The 16,095-nt window shown below is 41.7% G+C and overlaps 1 protein-coding gene across 2 annotated transcripts in view; it reads left to right on the forward strand.

Moving 5' to 3' along the window:
* Nucleotides 1-16,095, forward strand: part of CNR1 (cannabinoid receptor 1) — a 142,301-nt gene that overhangs the window by 74,155 nt on the left and 52,051 nt on the right. The window lies entirely within an intron of this gene.

The raw sequence follows: 16,095 nt of genomic DNA on the forward strand, positions 1-16,095 counted from the left end.
TAGGATGCCACTAGGTACACTGAGTGTTTGCTAGTAAAATTGCTTAGTTTAAAAAAGTTGGAGTGTGCAATGCAGGCAGATGTGCTCTGCAAATGTCTTTGCACTAGTGGGACTATAGCAAAGTCCAATAGCCACGTATAGGATGCCACTAGGTACACTGAGTGTTTGCTAGTATAATGGCTTACTTAGAATGAGTTGGAGTGTGCAGAGGACAAGAGGGTACAGTGGCAGGATTGTGGTGCTCTGGGTAGAGGAATTGAAGCCTGCCTTTCTATTCCCTCCTAATGGTGAAATGCAGGGAGGAAATCCCTGACCTGGGCTACACAGACGCTGTTGCTGTTTGCAGGACCTGTCACCTATGGCTCTCTGACCCTGCCGCTTTGAGCCCTTAAACGGACTGCTAGAAAGTGCTCTCCCTAAGCTGTCTAACGCTGTGTATGCAGCGCATACAGCTGTATCGGCTATAGGACTCAGGAGGACGGAGCTGCGACACTGATGTCTGACACCAAAGACGCAGAAGGCAGATAATGGCGTTCGTGAAGAAAATGTCCGGTTTTATAATGCAGGGACATGTGACATGCAGATCCTATCACACATGCCGTTGCTTCTCTGGCTCAAAGTCCACTTAGCTGTGTGTGTGTCTGTGATTGGCTGACATGCTGGCCCGCCCCACAAGACGCGCGCGCTTAGGGAAGGAAGACAAGAAAAAAAAAAAAAAAATGGCGATCGCCATTATAGAAACAGCAGTGATCTGAAGGCGCTGTTCACGCACACTATACACTGAAATGTGATAATAGTTTGATTCACAGAGTGACTTACACTATTACAGCAGAAACCAAGCTAGGATTTAGCTGTTTTTTGGCTGCTAGAACCGTTCTCGAACGTTTCTAGAACTATCGAGCTTTTGCAAAAAGCTCGAGTTCTAGTTCGATCTAGAACATGCCCCAAAATCACTCGAGCCTAGAACTGGAGAACCACGAACCACGAACCGCGCTCAACTCTAGTCACGTGATGACGAATCGGACTTCGGAACGGCTGAGTGTTTGCAAAATTCACCTTGGTGATGATGCGCGTCACGGTATCGGCTTCCGGATATGACGTGCCGGACTCCTGGATTGCAATCACAAAGTTGTTTTCAAGATTACTATGACAACCGCATGACTCACGAGGGGGGATTTACCGGAAATGACGTTACGGACATTGTTTGTGTAATTGCACACATGCTGTCTCTTCGGATATAGCTGCCTATAAATAGGCACCCTGGGATTCCTGATTTATCACTCCTGGACGAAGCACACGAGCTGCGAAACGCGCGTCAGTGTTGGTGGGGGTTGCTACACTGATACCACCTGGTCCACCTGGTAATATGATGTTATGATGCATGTTTTATAAGTTTTTACTACATAGCCTCTTTACCTTTTCTATATTACCTTCTATGTATGATACACTTGTATCCTTTTTTGGCTATGTTATTCACTGACAAACATGCATAGATATAAAACTGATACATTGTTTACAAATTTGTGTGGTATATGTTGGTGCCATTAGTTACCACTGGTGTTGTACCCCCATGTGTTTATATTTCATCCGTCACCTGGGCGGTTCCATTTTTTTGATGTGTTTTTAACCCATTTTGTGAATAAAGGTTACCCTTTTAATTATTTTTTGCTTGCTTAATTATTGGTGGTCACAATTTCATTAGTCTACAAAGATGAAGAATTCCTTTATTTTTTTACATCTTTGAAGTCGCATTGATTCCTTTGTTGATGTACATGAACATTTCGTATGCATACAATAAAACAATGTAATAAAAGCACTAAATGTAAAGTCATAAAGACAGGACAGTTATAGTGTCCTCTTAATATTAAAGCCTATCCCTGTGCAGATTCATTCACAAATCACTGTTTATAAATATAGCATGTAGGTAATTGGAGATTTCATTGATTTTCCTGCAGTTCTTTTAAAATTTGTTTAGCTCTATGCACGGAAAATGCTCAGTGTGACCATGGAACATTTTTCATTACCACTGTTACTGTTTTTACATTTCCTAGAACTTCAAACATATTAAGTAACATTAATATTAACCCCTTCACGACCATGGACGGATATATCCGTCATGGAGCGTGTCCCGTTAAGCCCCACCCCCTGCCGCGAGCAGGCGGCGGTTGGCACACATATCAGCTGTTTTTAACAGCTGACATGTGTGCCTGCTAGCTGCGGGTGGAATCGCTTCCACCCACGGCCATTAACCCCTTAAATCTCGCTGCCAAAGTCTGGCAGCAAGAGCTATATGCGCGCGGCCATGTTTTTTACTTACCGCCGCCCCCACCGGAAGTCACGTGCGTGATCACATGACTTTCGGTAATTGCCATCGTAGCACAGGGTCATGTGATGACGCCTGCAGCTATGAAGTTTCACTTTCAGTTTCCCTCGGCCGCGAGCAGAGAGAAACAGAAAGTGATTGAATCTGCTGTTTACAGCTGTATAGCTGTGATCAGCAGATAGATTAGAGCGATCGGATTGCTGATCGCTATAGCCCCCTATGGGGACTAGTAAAATAAAAAAAAAGTAAAAAAAAAAGTTTTAAAAAATAAAAAAAAAACAAAAAACCTAAAAGTTCAAATCACCCCCTTTCCCCCCATTGAAAATTAAAGGGTTAAAAAATAAATAAATATACACATATTTGGTATCGTCGCGTTCAGAAATGCCCGATCTATCAAAATATAAAATCAATTAATCTGATTGGTAAAAGTGGCAAAAAAATTCCAAACGCCAAAATTACGTTTTTTGGTCGCCGCAAGTTTTACGCAAAATGCAATAACAGGCGTTCAAAACGTAGCATCTGCGCAAAAATTATACCATTAGAAACGACAGCTGGAGACGCAAAAAGTAAGCCATCACTGTGCCATAGATCCCAAAAAATGAGAACGCTACGTGTTTCGGAAAATGGCGCAAAACGTGCGCCACTTTTATTGGACAAACTTGTGAATTTTTTTAACCCCTTAGATACAAGTAAACCTATACATGTTTGGTGTCTACAAACTCGCACCGACCTCAGGCATCATACCCATATATCAGTTTTATCATATAGTGAACACCGTGAATAAAACATCCCAAAAACTATTGTGCCATCACACTTTTTTTGCAGTTTTTCCACACTTGGAATTTTTTTGCTGTTTTCTAGTACACCATATGGTAAAACGTATGGTTTCATTTAAAAGTACAACTTGTCCCGCAAAAAAACAAGCTCTCATATGGCAGGTTTGACAGAAAAATAAAAAAGTTACGGCTCTCGGAAGAAGGGGAGCAAAAAACAAAAACGCAAAAATGGAAAGTGCCCCGGGGCTGAAGGGGTTAAGGCTAATCGAATACCGCAAATATTTGGCAACACCCATATTCGCCGAATAGGTCGCCGCTATTCGACTATTTGTGAATATTCGATGTGCAATGTAAGTCTATGGGAAACTCAAATAGCTGCCGAATAGCAACTTTTCGGTCTTCCCATAGACTTACATTGCGCATCGAATATTCGCATAGCAGTCACCTATTTGTCGGATATTCGCGAAGCCGAATATTGCCGAATATTTGTGATATTCGATCATCCCTAATTAATATCATTTATATAATTAAGAAACTCCTAGCTATGTCTTATATCGAACCTCAAAACCTCACTTTTCTTTTCTCCTTTTCTTGCATCTTTCTAAATTGGCAAATTTTTGAGGATTTAAAATATCCAGACAGTATTACATGTGGTGTTTGAAGACTAATGAATGATTAAAGGTTTAACTATAATTTAATTTCAGGCAATGTAAATGGATCTAATTCCTCTGTTATGAAAGCCTTAATACGTAATGCCATTATATACTCCAAGTCACCAACTTTATTTCACATATTGTGGCCATGTTAGAGATAAGCTAATCTACCAAAATTTAGTTTGCCAGATTTGTTCTAATTAAGCCTGGAAACAGAATAAGTGGAATAGTTAAAAAATAAAAAATATTGCACTTTTGTTGCCACTCACCTGCCCGGGCCCTGCAGCTCTCTGCCCAGCCTTCCATTTACTTGTTTCCTCCCTCTCATCCCAGTCAAAAGTTTACATTTACTAAAGGCCACTTTACACACAGAGATAAATCTTTGGCAGATCTGTGGTTGTAGTGAAATCATGGACATATTGTTCCATTTGTACACAGCCACAGACCTGGCACTGATTGTCCACAATTTCACTGCAACCACAGATCTGCCGCAGATTTATCTCTGTGTGTAAAGTGGCCTTTAGAGTACTATGCATTTAAACAATATGGGACAGCTATATAATGATGTCATGTATTTGGAAGTTTCTGATAGGTTTATTGGCAACATCTAAATTAATTAGAGACACACCTGTGGATGTATTTTAATGCACACCTGAAACACACTGCTTCTTTGTGTAGCATCATGGGAAAGTTAAAAGAAATTAGCCAAGTTCTCAGGAAGAGAATTGTGGACTTGTACAAGTCTGGTTTCTCCTTGGGTGCAATTTCCAGATACCTAAAAGTGCTTTGTTTATTTTTACAAACAATTATATACAAGTACAACGAAGATGGGAATGTCCAGCTATCATGCCACTCAGGAAGGAGATGGGTTCTGTGTACCAGAGATAAATGGGCTTTGGTCAAACATGTGCATATCAACACAAGAACAAAAGCAAAAGACCTTGTGAAGATGCTGGCAGAAGCTGGTAATATTGTGTAATTATCCACAGTGAAATGAGTAATGTACCAACATGGGCTAAAAGGTCACTCTGTCAGGAAGAAGCCATTACTCCAAAAGAAATATAAAAAAGCCAGATTACTGTTTGAAAATCTACACACGAACAAAGAACTTAATTTTGGAATCATGTCCTGTGGTCTGACGAAACTAAAATTGAACTCTTTGACCATAATAACCATTGTTATGTTTGGAAGAAAAAGGGAGATGCTTTGAAGCCTAAGAACACCATCCCAGCTGTGGGTGGCAGCATCATGTTGTTGGGTTGTTTTTCTGCAAGAGGGACAGGTGTACTTCACAAAATAGATGGCATCATGATAAAAGAAGATTATGTGGCAATACTGAAGCAACATCTCAAGACATCATCCAGGAACTTAAATCTTGGGCAGAATTGGGTCTTCCAAATGTGACAATAACCTGAAGTATACTGCTAAACTGGTTACAAAGTGGCTTAAATATAACAGAGTTGATGTTTTGGAGTGGCCATCACAAAACCCTGATCTCAATCCTATTGAAAAATTATGGGCAAAGCTGAAAAGGCAGGTGCGAGCAAGGTTACCTACAAACATGGCTCAGTTCCACCAGTTAGGTCGGGAGGAATGGGCCCAAATTCCTGCCAACTATTGCTTGCAGAAGCATATCCAAAATATTTGACCCAAGTCATACAGTTTAGGAGCAATGGTACCAAATACTAATGAAATGTATATAAACTTTTGACTTTGCAGAAAGTAATCAAAATGCCTTAAACCATTCTCTCTCACTCATTATTCTGGCATTTGGCAAATATAAATAATTTTGGTTGCTAATTGACCAAAAACAGGAAAAGTTTATTCTGATTTCATGTCAGATAGTGAGAAAAACCTGCAGGTGTGTCTTTTTAGAAAGTGGTTGGAAACTTCTGGTTTCAACTGTAGGGAAAAACTGACAAAAATAGTTAATGCTTACATTTTTACTGTGCACATATTTTTGGCACTGACAGTAAGCACCGAAACAAACTAACGCAAACATTGGTGATAAGCGAGCACTACAATGCTCAGGTGCTCAGTACTTGTAACAAGCAGTTGATGCTTGGATGGTTGCGACTCAAGTACCCAAGTATACTGGATGTTAATGGGGAACTCAAGCAATTTTCTGGGAACTCTTCTGGGAGAATGGTTGAGACTTCCATTATACTCTGAGCTGGAGTATGAGTTGGTGTACTTGCAACTTGTAAGCTCATATTCACACTGGCCATAAGACAAAGAAAAACCCAAGATGAAAATAATATGGACGTATACCCTGCTGTAACTAAATAAAATCATAATGCATATAAATGAACATAGGATACTGTATGTGTACAAATTTTGCAGAGAAGCGTATTTATGGCGCCTTACTATAAATGCAATAGATTTTACTGAATAAACAACATTATTTCTGAAAGTACTTCAAATGATTTAATTATATTTTACTTACAGGGACCTCTAATCACAGTATCTGGAAATATCCTGACTGACATAATGAGACACCCAGTTGAGAAAATAATCATAGCAGCATGTAGCCAGAGAACTTTCTGCCACAACAGTGAGGCTTAAAACACATTTCTAAATGAGAAAATAATAATAATGCAAAAACCAGTCTATAGTAATACAATACATCACTTCAGAGGTGTGTTATCCAGCTCTCGCCGGCATGTCTGGAGCACTGGCTCATGTTCTGACTCAGAGCAGCACAATGATGGTCTTAGTCAATTACCTTTGTTATCTGTTAGCATTAAATTACCTATTTGTGAATCTTATGGATGACACAATGGTGATCCATTATCTAGGCTTAGATTACTTCCCATTTATTTAAATAACAAATGATAAATAGAAATCTCAAGAAAGTGAAAAAAAACAACTGGATTAGTAGCTGATAAGAGATGAGCACTTCATTGGGGGGATTCGCCTCTCTTTGAATTTTACAGCAGGGACTGGAGTAGGATTTGTAATGAGGATCAGAGGGAAAAGGGCGCACCCCTTTTCTGACAGTTCTGATTCACGAGGAGGCAGGCACATTTTCCTAGGTCAGGACCCTCTGATTTCAGCATGCCATCAAGACTGCTATAAACAACGTTACTTGCACCAACTCTACTAAAAAGTCAATGGCTGTCTGGGCTTGCTGGGAGTCAAAGTTTTGGAATCGAAAATCTTTTTGCAACACAAACATTGTTGTTTTATACTCTGAAAATCTCCAGCAATAGACAGAGAATGTACCTCTATACAGCAGGAAGCCTTACTTTGTTGCTATTTTTTTTGTAACCAATAAAGCAACAAGATAATATAATTTAAGAAAAAATGCCCTCCATCCGTTTTTTTGCCCAGTTCCCTTTGGCAACATCTTTGGCTCTCCTGGCATGTTAACTCTATGCCAGAGCATCCAATATTGAGGTCTCTGATGTCATAATTAGAGATGAGTGGTTCCATTGAGGTTTGGTTTGCCGGCAGCAAACAAGCCAAGCCTCCACTGGTTTGAGCTTGACCTGAACACCGGAGCAAGCCACTGATTGGCAGTTCAAGTCTCCGCTCATATTCAGCCAGCCATAAGCAGGTTACTTCCGGGGGACGGTAAGCGGTCTTTTTAAAAAAAATGTTTGGTTAGCATGCTACATCTAATTGTGCTGATGTTACCCTAGTGCGAGCCGTTCAAACACTGCATGCGGCTTGCACAGGGCTGAGCAACAAGCTTACCTGAGCACAGTGTTGCTCACGTGAGTGAGATTCGCACGTAACGCATCTGAACCCCGAACCCAAACCTTGATGGTTTAAGTTGGTGTTTGGTTTGAAAACCGAACCTTAGATTCTCTCATCTCTAGTCATAATGTGCATTGGAAGCCCCGGCACTGAGTGAAGATGTCAGAGAATGAGAAAGAAGATATCACACATGGTGCCAGAGGGAGCTGCGAGGAGGAACAAAGATGTATGGACCACAGTGGAGGCAAAAATAAGCGATGAGGTATTATTATTTAAATCATCTTTCTATCTCTACAAGTCAGCAAAATGTTGGCCTTCTGTTTGTTATTCAATCGATCATCGAGGTGCTTAGATACTCGCGTTGATTGGCCGAGTATAGATCACAACTCACAGGCTTGCTTCACTGCGTGATGTGAGCAGCCACTCCGTGGAGAGCTATTTGCTGTGTCTAAATGGCTGTCACATGGGTTAAAGCAACATTTTGGGATATAGTGTGTGAAAAGGAAAAAACATGCTCTTTCCCCCCTGGAAATGCTCTCTTTATAGCTGGTTGCATGTACACGGAGAGCCAAACCACCCAATCATTGACTTTCATTATGATCGTTACTCAAGTTGAGCACTTTAAAAGCGTTTGACCTGCTCGACTTGAGGATCGAGCACCCGAGCATTTTAATGCTCGCCCATCTCTAATGACTAAAGGCCCTGTTACACGCAGCAACGTGTCTAGCGATATATCGCCGGGGTCACTGATTCCGTGATGCACATCTGGCATCGTTAGCGACGTCGTTGCGTGTGACAGCAAGGAACGACCGTTAACAATTGAAAATACTCACCTTATCGTCCATCGTTGACATGTCGTTCCTTTTTAAAAAATCGTTGATTGTGCAGGACGGAGGTTGTTCGTCGTTCCCGAGGCAGGACACATCGCTACGTGTGACACTTCGGGAACGATGAACTGCAGCTTACCTGCGGCCTCCGGCAATACGGAAGGAAGGAGGGGGGCGGGATATTACAGCCGCTCATCTCCACCCCTCCGCTTCTATTGGGCGGCCGCTTAGTGACGCCGCACGAACCGCCCCCTTAGAAAGGAGGTGGTTCGCCGGCAACAGCGATGTCGCTAGGCAGGTAAGTCCCGTGTGACGGCTCCAAACGATTTTGTGCACCACGGGCAGTGATTTGCCCGTGACGCACAAACGACGGGGGCGGGTGCTTCCACCAGCGATATCGCTGCGTGTAACACCCCCTTAAGCCATTCTAATGCTGGAATAGCATATACAGTTTTTCTTTGTAATTTTAACTAAAGCCAGGAATGGATAATAAAAGAAGAAAAAGTATATTGTAAGGTCTTCCATTTAAAAATTAATGTCTCATACACACAGCAGAGCTGAAATATTGACCATATTAATCTTTTTGGTTGTACTTTGGTCCAATTTGTATGTTTTTGTTTTTTATGTATTCATCATAATATTTAAATGGCATTTCCAATTTTTCAAGGAGAGTCATAAATACACTGGATTAAGAAAACATACTGTATATTTTATTGATTCCATTAAAATATTGCAGTATTTATTTACACATTACTTGTAACCCACCATTCTAGGTAGATTTCCACTTGTTGGAAGACATTCTGTCTGACCCCACAAAGAGCAGAAGTAGATGGGTGTTTGATGGGTAACACAGATAGACAGGCTCTTCCCTGATAGATATAAATGGAACACTCCTCTTACCTGCCTGTGCATTCAGAATACTTGGTCACTGACATCCCTCTGATAAGAATTGCTGGATACCAATAGTATCCTGCCTCAGTGTTTTACACATTCAGTTCATTCCGTTACGGCCATATCAAGAGACAGTTTCATATTTACACTGGTCTCTGGAATCATACATTCAATGACCCTGACGACTGTGAGTGCCTTGACCTCATCATGGCTAGCTTTTTATCTTCATCTTTTTTTTTTCTCCAAGAATAATATATTTTACAATACTATTTTCAGAGATTCAATGGTTGTAAGCCAGTGCCGTCCAAATATTGATTTGCGTGACGCAGTCAGCTCTCTCACGCGTATGCTAAGTGCTCTACTCAGCCATGAAGAAACAAGACTTAAGGCCCAGTCACACTAAACAACTTACCAGCGATCCCAACAACGATCCAACCTGATAGGGATCGCTGGTAAGTTGCTAGGAGGTTGCTGGTGAGATGTCACACTGTGACGCTCCAGCGATCCCACCAGCAACCTGACCTGGCAGGGATCGCTGGAGCGTGGCTACACGAGTTGCTGGTGAGCTCACCAGCAACCAGTGACCAGCCCCCAGCCAGCAGGGCCGCGTGGAAGTGATGCTGCGCTTGGTAACTAAGGTAAATATCGGGTAACCAACCCGATATTTACCTTGGTAACCAGCGCACACCGCTTAGCGCTGGCTCCCTGCTCTCCTAGCTACAGTACACATGGGGTTAATTACCCGATGTGTACTGCAGCTACATGTGCAGAGAGCAGGGAGCCACGCACACTGCTTAGCGCTGGCTCCCTTCTCTCCTAGCTACAGTACAAATGGGGTTAATTACCCGATGTGTACTGCAGCTACATGTGCACAGAGCAGGAGACGGCACTGGCAGCTGAGAGCGGCGGAGGCTGGTAACGAAGGTAAATATCGGGTAACCAAGGTAAGGGCTTCTTGGTTACCCGATGTTTACTGTGGTTACCAGAGTCCGCAGAAGCCGGCTCCTGCTGCCTGCACATTTAGTTGTTGCTCTGTCGCTGTCACACATAGCGATGTGTGCTTCACAGCGGGAGAGCAACAACTAAAGAAATGGTCCAGGACATTCAGCAACAACCAACGACCTCACAGAAGGGGCCAGGTTGTTGCTGGATGTCACACACAGCAACATCACTAGCAACATCGCTGCTACGTCACAAAAGTTGTTCAATAGCAGCGATGTTGCTAGCAATGTTGTTTAGTGTGACTGGGCCTTTAGGGTTTGTTTACGTTTTGAAGTTTTTGTGGAACACAATGTCCACTAATTGGTAAATATTTGCTGATTGGCAGGTGTTTAATGCCCCGTTTAATCAGGCAGATCTTGCTTCTGAGGCACATCGAATAATCTGTAAGGCTATGTGCGCACGTTGCGTACAAGCCCTGCAGAAATTTCTGCAGCGATCTGAAGAGCACATGTGCGCTTTAGATCGCTGCAGAAATGTCCGTAGTGAGCGCCGATTCCATGCGCTCTGCCTGCAGCTCCTCCCATAGACAGAGCAGGAGCTGCCGGCAAAGCGCAGGAAAGAAGTGACATGTCACTTCTTTTTGCGCAGCGCTTCGGCAGTAGCCGATGCGCTGCGCTCTTAGACGCCACGTGCGCACGGCCCCTGCACAATCTCCATAGACTGTGCAGGGGCCGCAGGACGCATGCAGTTACGCTGCGCTACAAAGCGCAGCGTAACTGCATGTTTTTACGCAACGTGCGCACATAGCCTAAGAGTTCAGCTCACATAGACTGATACTGTTTTTGGCAACACAGATCCAATTTACACAGGATGATGTACTGATGAGAATGATGATCTTTTAGCCTAAAAGATCATTTCACCCAACACATGTTTTGTTAGTATGGTGATTGGCAATCTGCTTAGACTGCATGATTATTATAAAGCCTAGGAATGTTCATGTCATGCATGGACTAGGGGACTAGGGCATGTTCAGTGCACAGCGAAATACACAACAAGCAAGAGGTGCACAGGGAACACTTTAACAATGGTGGGCCCTGCTGCCAGAGAGAGGGGTGAGCTCACCTTAAACTGTTTCCTGAGTCCCTAGTACCCCTATACAGGATGTTTCAACCTGTCATCGAGCTGGATACCTATTCCTTCACTAGCCCTGCAAACGCCCTGGCTAGTGAGATGACCGGTGAAAGACACTAGTCCCACCACTACACTAATCAACATTGAAGGAAAGAAAAGACAGACAGGGGATTCGACAAAAGGATAAGGTCCTACTTCACAGCTGTTGTCAGACACCATGACTGCACCCTACACCTCTTCAGACTACAAGGGCTTCAGCAGCTCCTTTCACCTTCAGGCTTGGCTTTAGAATGGATTCAGAATAACTGGCGCCCTCTACTGATAGATGTGACCATATATGGGGTGGGAGTGGTCACATACCTGATTCACTTGAGGAGTAATCATAAGCTGCTGGAAAGTAAAACTGACATTAACCCTTAATACATCGAAATATTTAATCTCCAGAGTCTCACCAGGCAATGTGAGACTCAGGGCTCAAACCTGTCAGAAGTCTCCTAACAATGGAAGACATCCGTGACAGTTCATTCACGATAATTGTGCAGTGCAGGAGCTTACATAGAAATCATGGGACCCCATTGTAGAAGTTCTATTTATGCCCCCTCCCAAAAAACTAAAATATTTGATGGGGTTAAAGAAGAACAGAGCTCACAACTTCATGATATTCACAAATAAAATCCTCCTATTAAAGACCCTAGATTATTTTTTCATTGCCTCCATAAAGTATGATGTTAACATACACTACAGTTCAAAACTTTAGGGTCACTTAGATATTTCCTTATTTTTTAAAGGTGCTAGAGGTGGGGAGACAAAAGGCGCAAATAGGGTCTTACCCGATATAACTTGAATGATAAAAAGAATAGGTACACTCACCTGATATGGTTGTGCCAGTCACAACTCCTTAGATCGCATGTGAGTGTCAGCGTGGTTAAAAGCAGCGGCCCTGTGAATGGAAAATTTGTATATAGAAAAAGGGAAAACAGGTTTTAGCCGCGCTAAAAAACCACTGATGCAGGATTAATAAAGAAGTTTCTTTTTTTATTTCAGCATTCCAACGCGTTTCAGAGACAAGGACCTTTCAGAGACTCCTTCCCTGAGGAAGGAGACGGTCCTTGTCTCTGAAACACGTTGGAATGCTGAAATAAAAAAAGAAACTTCTTTATTAATCCTGCATCAGTGGTTTTTTAGCGCGGCTAAAACCCGTTTTCCCTTTTTCTATATACTTATTTTTTAAAGAAATTTTGACCCATCACATAACCATCCACACTGTATAATGGCCCGCACTAGCCTTCTAAACAGTATAATGGGCTCCACATTGCCTTTCATACAGTTTAATGGGCTCCAGATTGCCTTCCATATAGTATAATGCACCCCCATAGCACTCTAGACAGTATAATGGACTCCATATAGTCCTCCAAAGAGTATAAAAGGACCCACATTGTCCTCCATGTAGTATTATGGGCCTAACATTGTTCTCAATCCAGTATAATGAGCTCTACATTGCCTTCCATACAGTATAAGAGGCCTGAAATTGGTTTCCATATCGTAAAATGCACCCACATAGCACCTATAATAATGGGCCCCACATATTCCTCCAAATAGTATAATGGGGTCCACATAGCCTTTCATATAGTATAATGGGGTCCACATAGCCTTTCATATAGTATAATGGGCTCTACATTGCCTTACATATAGTATAATGGGTCCCAGTATAATACTCCATATAAAATAATGGACCACACATACCCTTCCATGTAGTTTAATGCACCCACATTGCCTTCCATACAGCATAATGCATCCTCTATAGTCCTCCATACAGTATAATGTGCTCCACATTTTCCTCAATATAGTATATTCGGCCCCACAATGCCTACCATATAGAAGAATGTGGAAAATATAGTCCTATAGTATATTATGCCCCACATTGACTTCAAAGTAGTATAAAAGGCCTCTCATTGTACTCATTGATTTAAAAAAAATTAAAATACTCACCTCTCCTTGTTCCCCCAAAGCTTTGGTCTCCTCAGCATGTGGTCTACAGCTCTTCACTGCTTGGCACAGCGGACGAGATGCAGTGATGTTATTACGCCCATTTCATTGAGCTGTCAGAGCTCAGACGCAGGGGACAAATGATGGAGGAAAAAGAAGATGGCTCCCTATTTCATAATTGCCTGTCACTGTATCAGTATCCATGTTGCCAATACAGTTGAACGTGTGATGCTCAACAGGAATGATTCACAAGCATTATAGTGGCTGTGTGGTCTGAAGCTAATGGTAGTATGCCACTGGTGTAGTGTAAATGTATCTTTGCTTTTTTTCCACTTTCTTATAATAGAAGGATGTGGTAGCTGTCTCATTCCCAGTTTTGTGTTATGTTTGTGAATGTTTCTCTAAATGGGCCTTTTCTACATGCCTCTGGTCAGTATATATATCTCTCAATGCAGTGTGTCTATGCTTGTTTGTGGCTAAATAAAATATATGAATCAGCACCACACAAAAAACTGTTGTGAAAAGGAGTCATATGAAGATGTGTCCATCCATAACAACTATTGAATTTGGCTTAGCTATATATTTTGTCAAGATACCAATTTACTGCAATCTCATGCCATCCAGCAAATGTATACATTTAAAATGGAAGCGTATGGGTGACAAGTGGCTGAAAAATGACTGACAGATGCTATTTTCTAGAGGCATCTGATACAGCAATCTAATTGGATACACTGTTTTTTCAGATTTGTTTAACATCTCCCACCATACATCTAATGTGTTGCACCACTTCTTGGGTGGCTGCAGGCTGCTATTTTTAGGATGAGAAGGGCCAAATAACCATTCCCAGCCTGGTAATACCAGTCCACTGCTGTCTGCTTTGCCTTTGCTGGTTATCAAAAATGGGGGGCCCTCATTGTTATTGTTTTTTACAATCAATTATTTGGCTAACAGCTGTAAAATCTATCTATCTATCTATCTATCTATCTATCTATATGTGTATCCATCTATCTTTGTACATCCTTAATGCATAAAAAAACACTAATTTCAGTGTCATACATTTTTTTTAATGGTACATATTGTACCATCTACTATTGGTAGTAGATTGCTTTGATGGTGTTTGAAGTAAGTTTTCTGTTTTCACTGCTTCATGTAAATTATACTTCCATTCATGACTGGTATAATCTGGGCCTATAGTCAGGAAGTAGGCATTATTTTGTTTCTACTCTGTCGACATCCACAGGCCGGGGCTTTTTCTTTGCTTGATGATTCTTCAGAGGTGGCCTCTGTATAGGTTATTCTCCTGGCCCCATTTATGATGACCCTGATAAAGTCGCCATAACTAAATCTAATATTCATAGATTAGTTCAAAGAGATCGACGAATGGAGGATTACATTTAGGAGTTTAGAGGATGGACTGAGGAAACCTCTTGGAATGTCCTCTGTTGTTCAGTCAGTTCTGCCAGAACTGTCAGTTCAAATTGAGGACTAAAGCAGGTGGATTCATGTTCTGCTTTGAATCTTATTGACTTCACTATTAACTGTGGGCATAATGCCTCTACTCTCGGTCTTCCATTTCAAGCTTCAGCAATTGATAATTCTCCTCTTTCTCAAAGCCACGTGGCATCGAAAATCAAAGATGTATGTATGACGGTAGGGGTATTACTCATTGCATCCATTAGATTTGTGGTGTTTCCTTCTTTACTTGCAAAATTAGTGTTAGGCTTGCCTTGGCTAGTTAAGCACAATCCTATCAGTTGGGAGACTCAGGGGGTTAAGTCATGGTGCGGCTTGTTTTTCTAATTGTTTGTCTAGATCTTTGACTTCTGTGAGGTCTCACCTTCCAAAATTCATTCAGGACATTGATTATGTATTTGATGAAACTGAGTGTGAAGTTCTCCCACCGCATAGGACATATGATTGCGCTATCAAATTCATTATTCATGCGAAAATGCCTAAGTCTCATTTGTTTAACCTCTCTCTTTCAGAGAAAGAGGCCTTGAAAGAGTATATTCATAAAAAGTCTGGTCAAGGGCTTACACAGTCATCCATCTCTCCAATTGTCGTGGTGTTTTTCCTTGTTAATAAAAAAATGGAAGGTTGCGTTCATGCATGGACTTTAAAGACATTAATAAAATCATGGTCTGCAATCCAAATCCTTTACCCATTGTATCGCACCTGTTTAAGCAATTAGCAGGAGCTAAATGTTTTTCTAAACTTGACTTAAGGGGGGCATGTAACCTGATATGTGTTTGACAGGGGGATGTATGGAAAACTGCTTTTGATACACAGTACCGACCAAAGGTTTGGACACACCTCCTCATTCAAAGAGTTTTCTTTATTTTCATGACTCTAAAAATTGTAGATTCACATTGAAAGCATCAAAACTATGAATTAAAACATGTGGAATGAAATACTTAAAAAAGTGTGAAACAACTGAAAATATGTCTTATAGTCTAGGTTCTTCAAAGTAGCCACCTTTTGCTTTGATTACTGCTTTGCACACTCTTGGCATTCTCTTGATGAGCTTCAAGAGGTAGTCACTGGAAATGGTCTTCCAACAGTCTTGAAGGAGTTCCCAGAGATGCTTAGCACTTGTTGGCCCTTTTGCCTTCTCTCTGCGGTCCAGCTCACCCCAAACCATCTTGATTGGGTTCAGGTCTGGTGACTGTGGAGGCCAGGTCATCTGGTGTAGCACCCCATCACTCTCCTTCTTAGTCAAATAGCACTTACACAGCCTGGAGGTGTGTTTGAGGTCATTGTCCTGTTGAAAAATAAATGCAAATCGGATGCAATAGCATGCCGCTGCAAGATGCTGTGGTAGCCATGCTGGTTCAGTATACCTTCAATTTTGAATAAATCCCCAA

The sequence above is a fragment of the Anomaloglossus baeobatrachus genome, chromosome 3 (genome assembly GCF_048569485.1).
Source record: "Anomaloglossus baeobatrachus isolate aAnoBae1 chromosome 3, aAnoBae1.hap1, whole genome shotgun sequence".
Taxonomy (NCBI): domain Eukaryota; kingdom Metazoa; phylum Chordata; class Amphibia; order Anura; family Aromobatidae; genus Anomaloglossus; species Anomaloglossus baeobatrachus.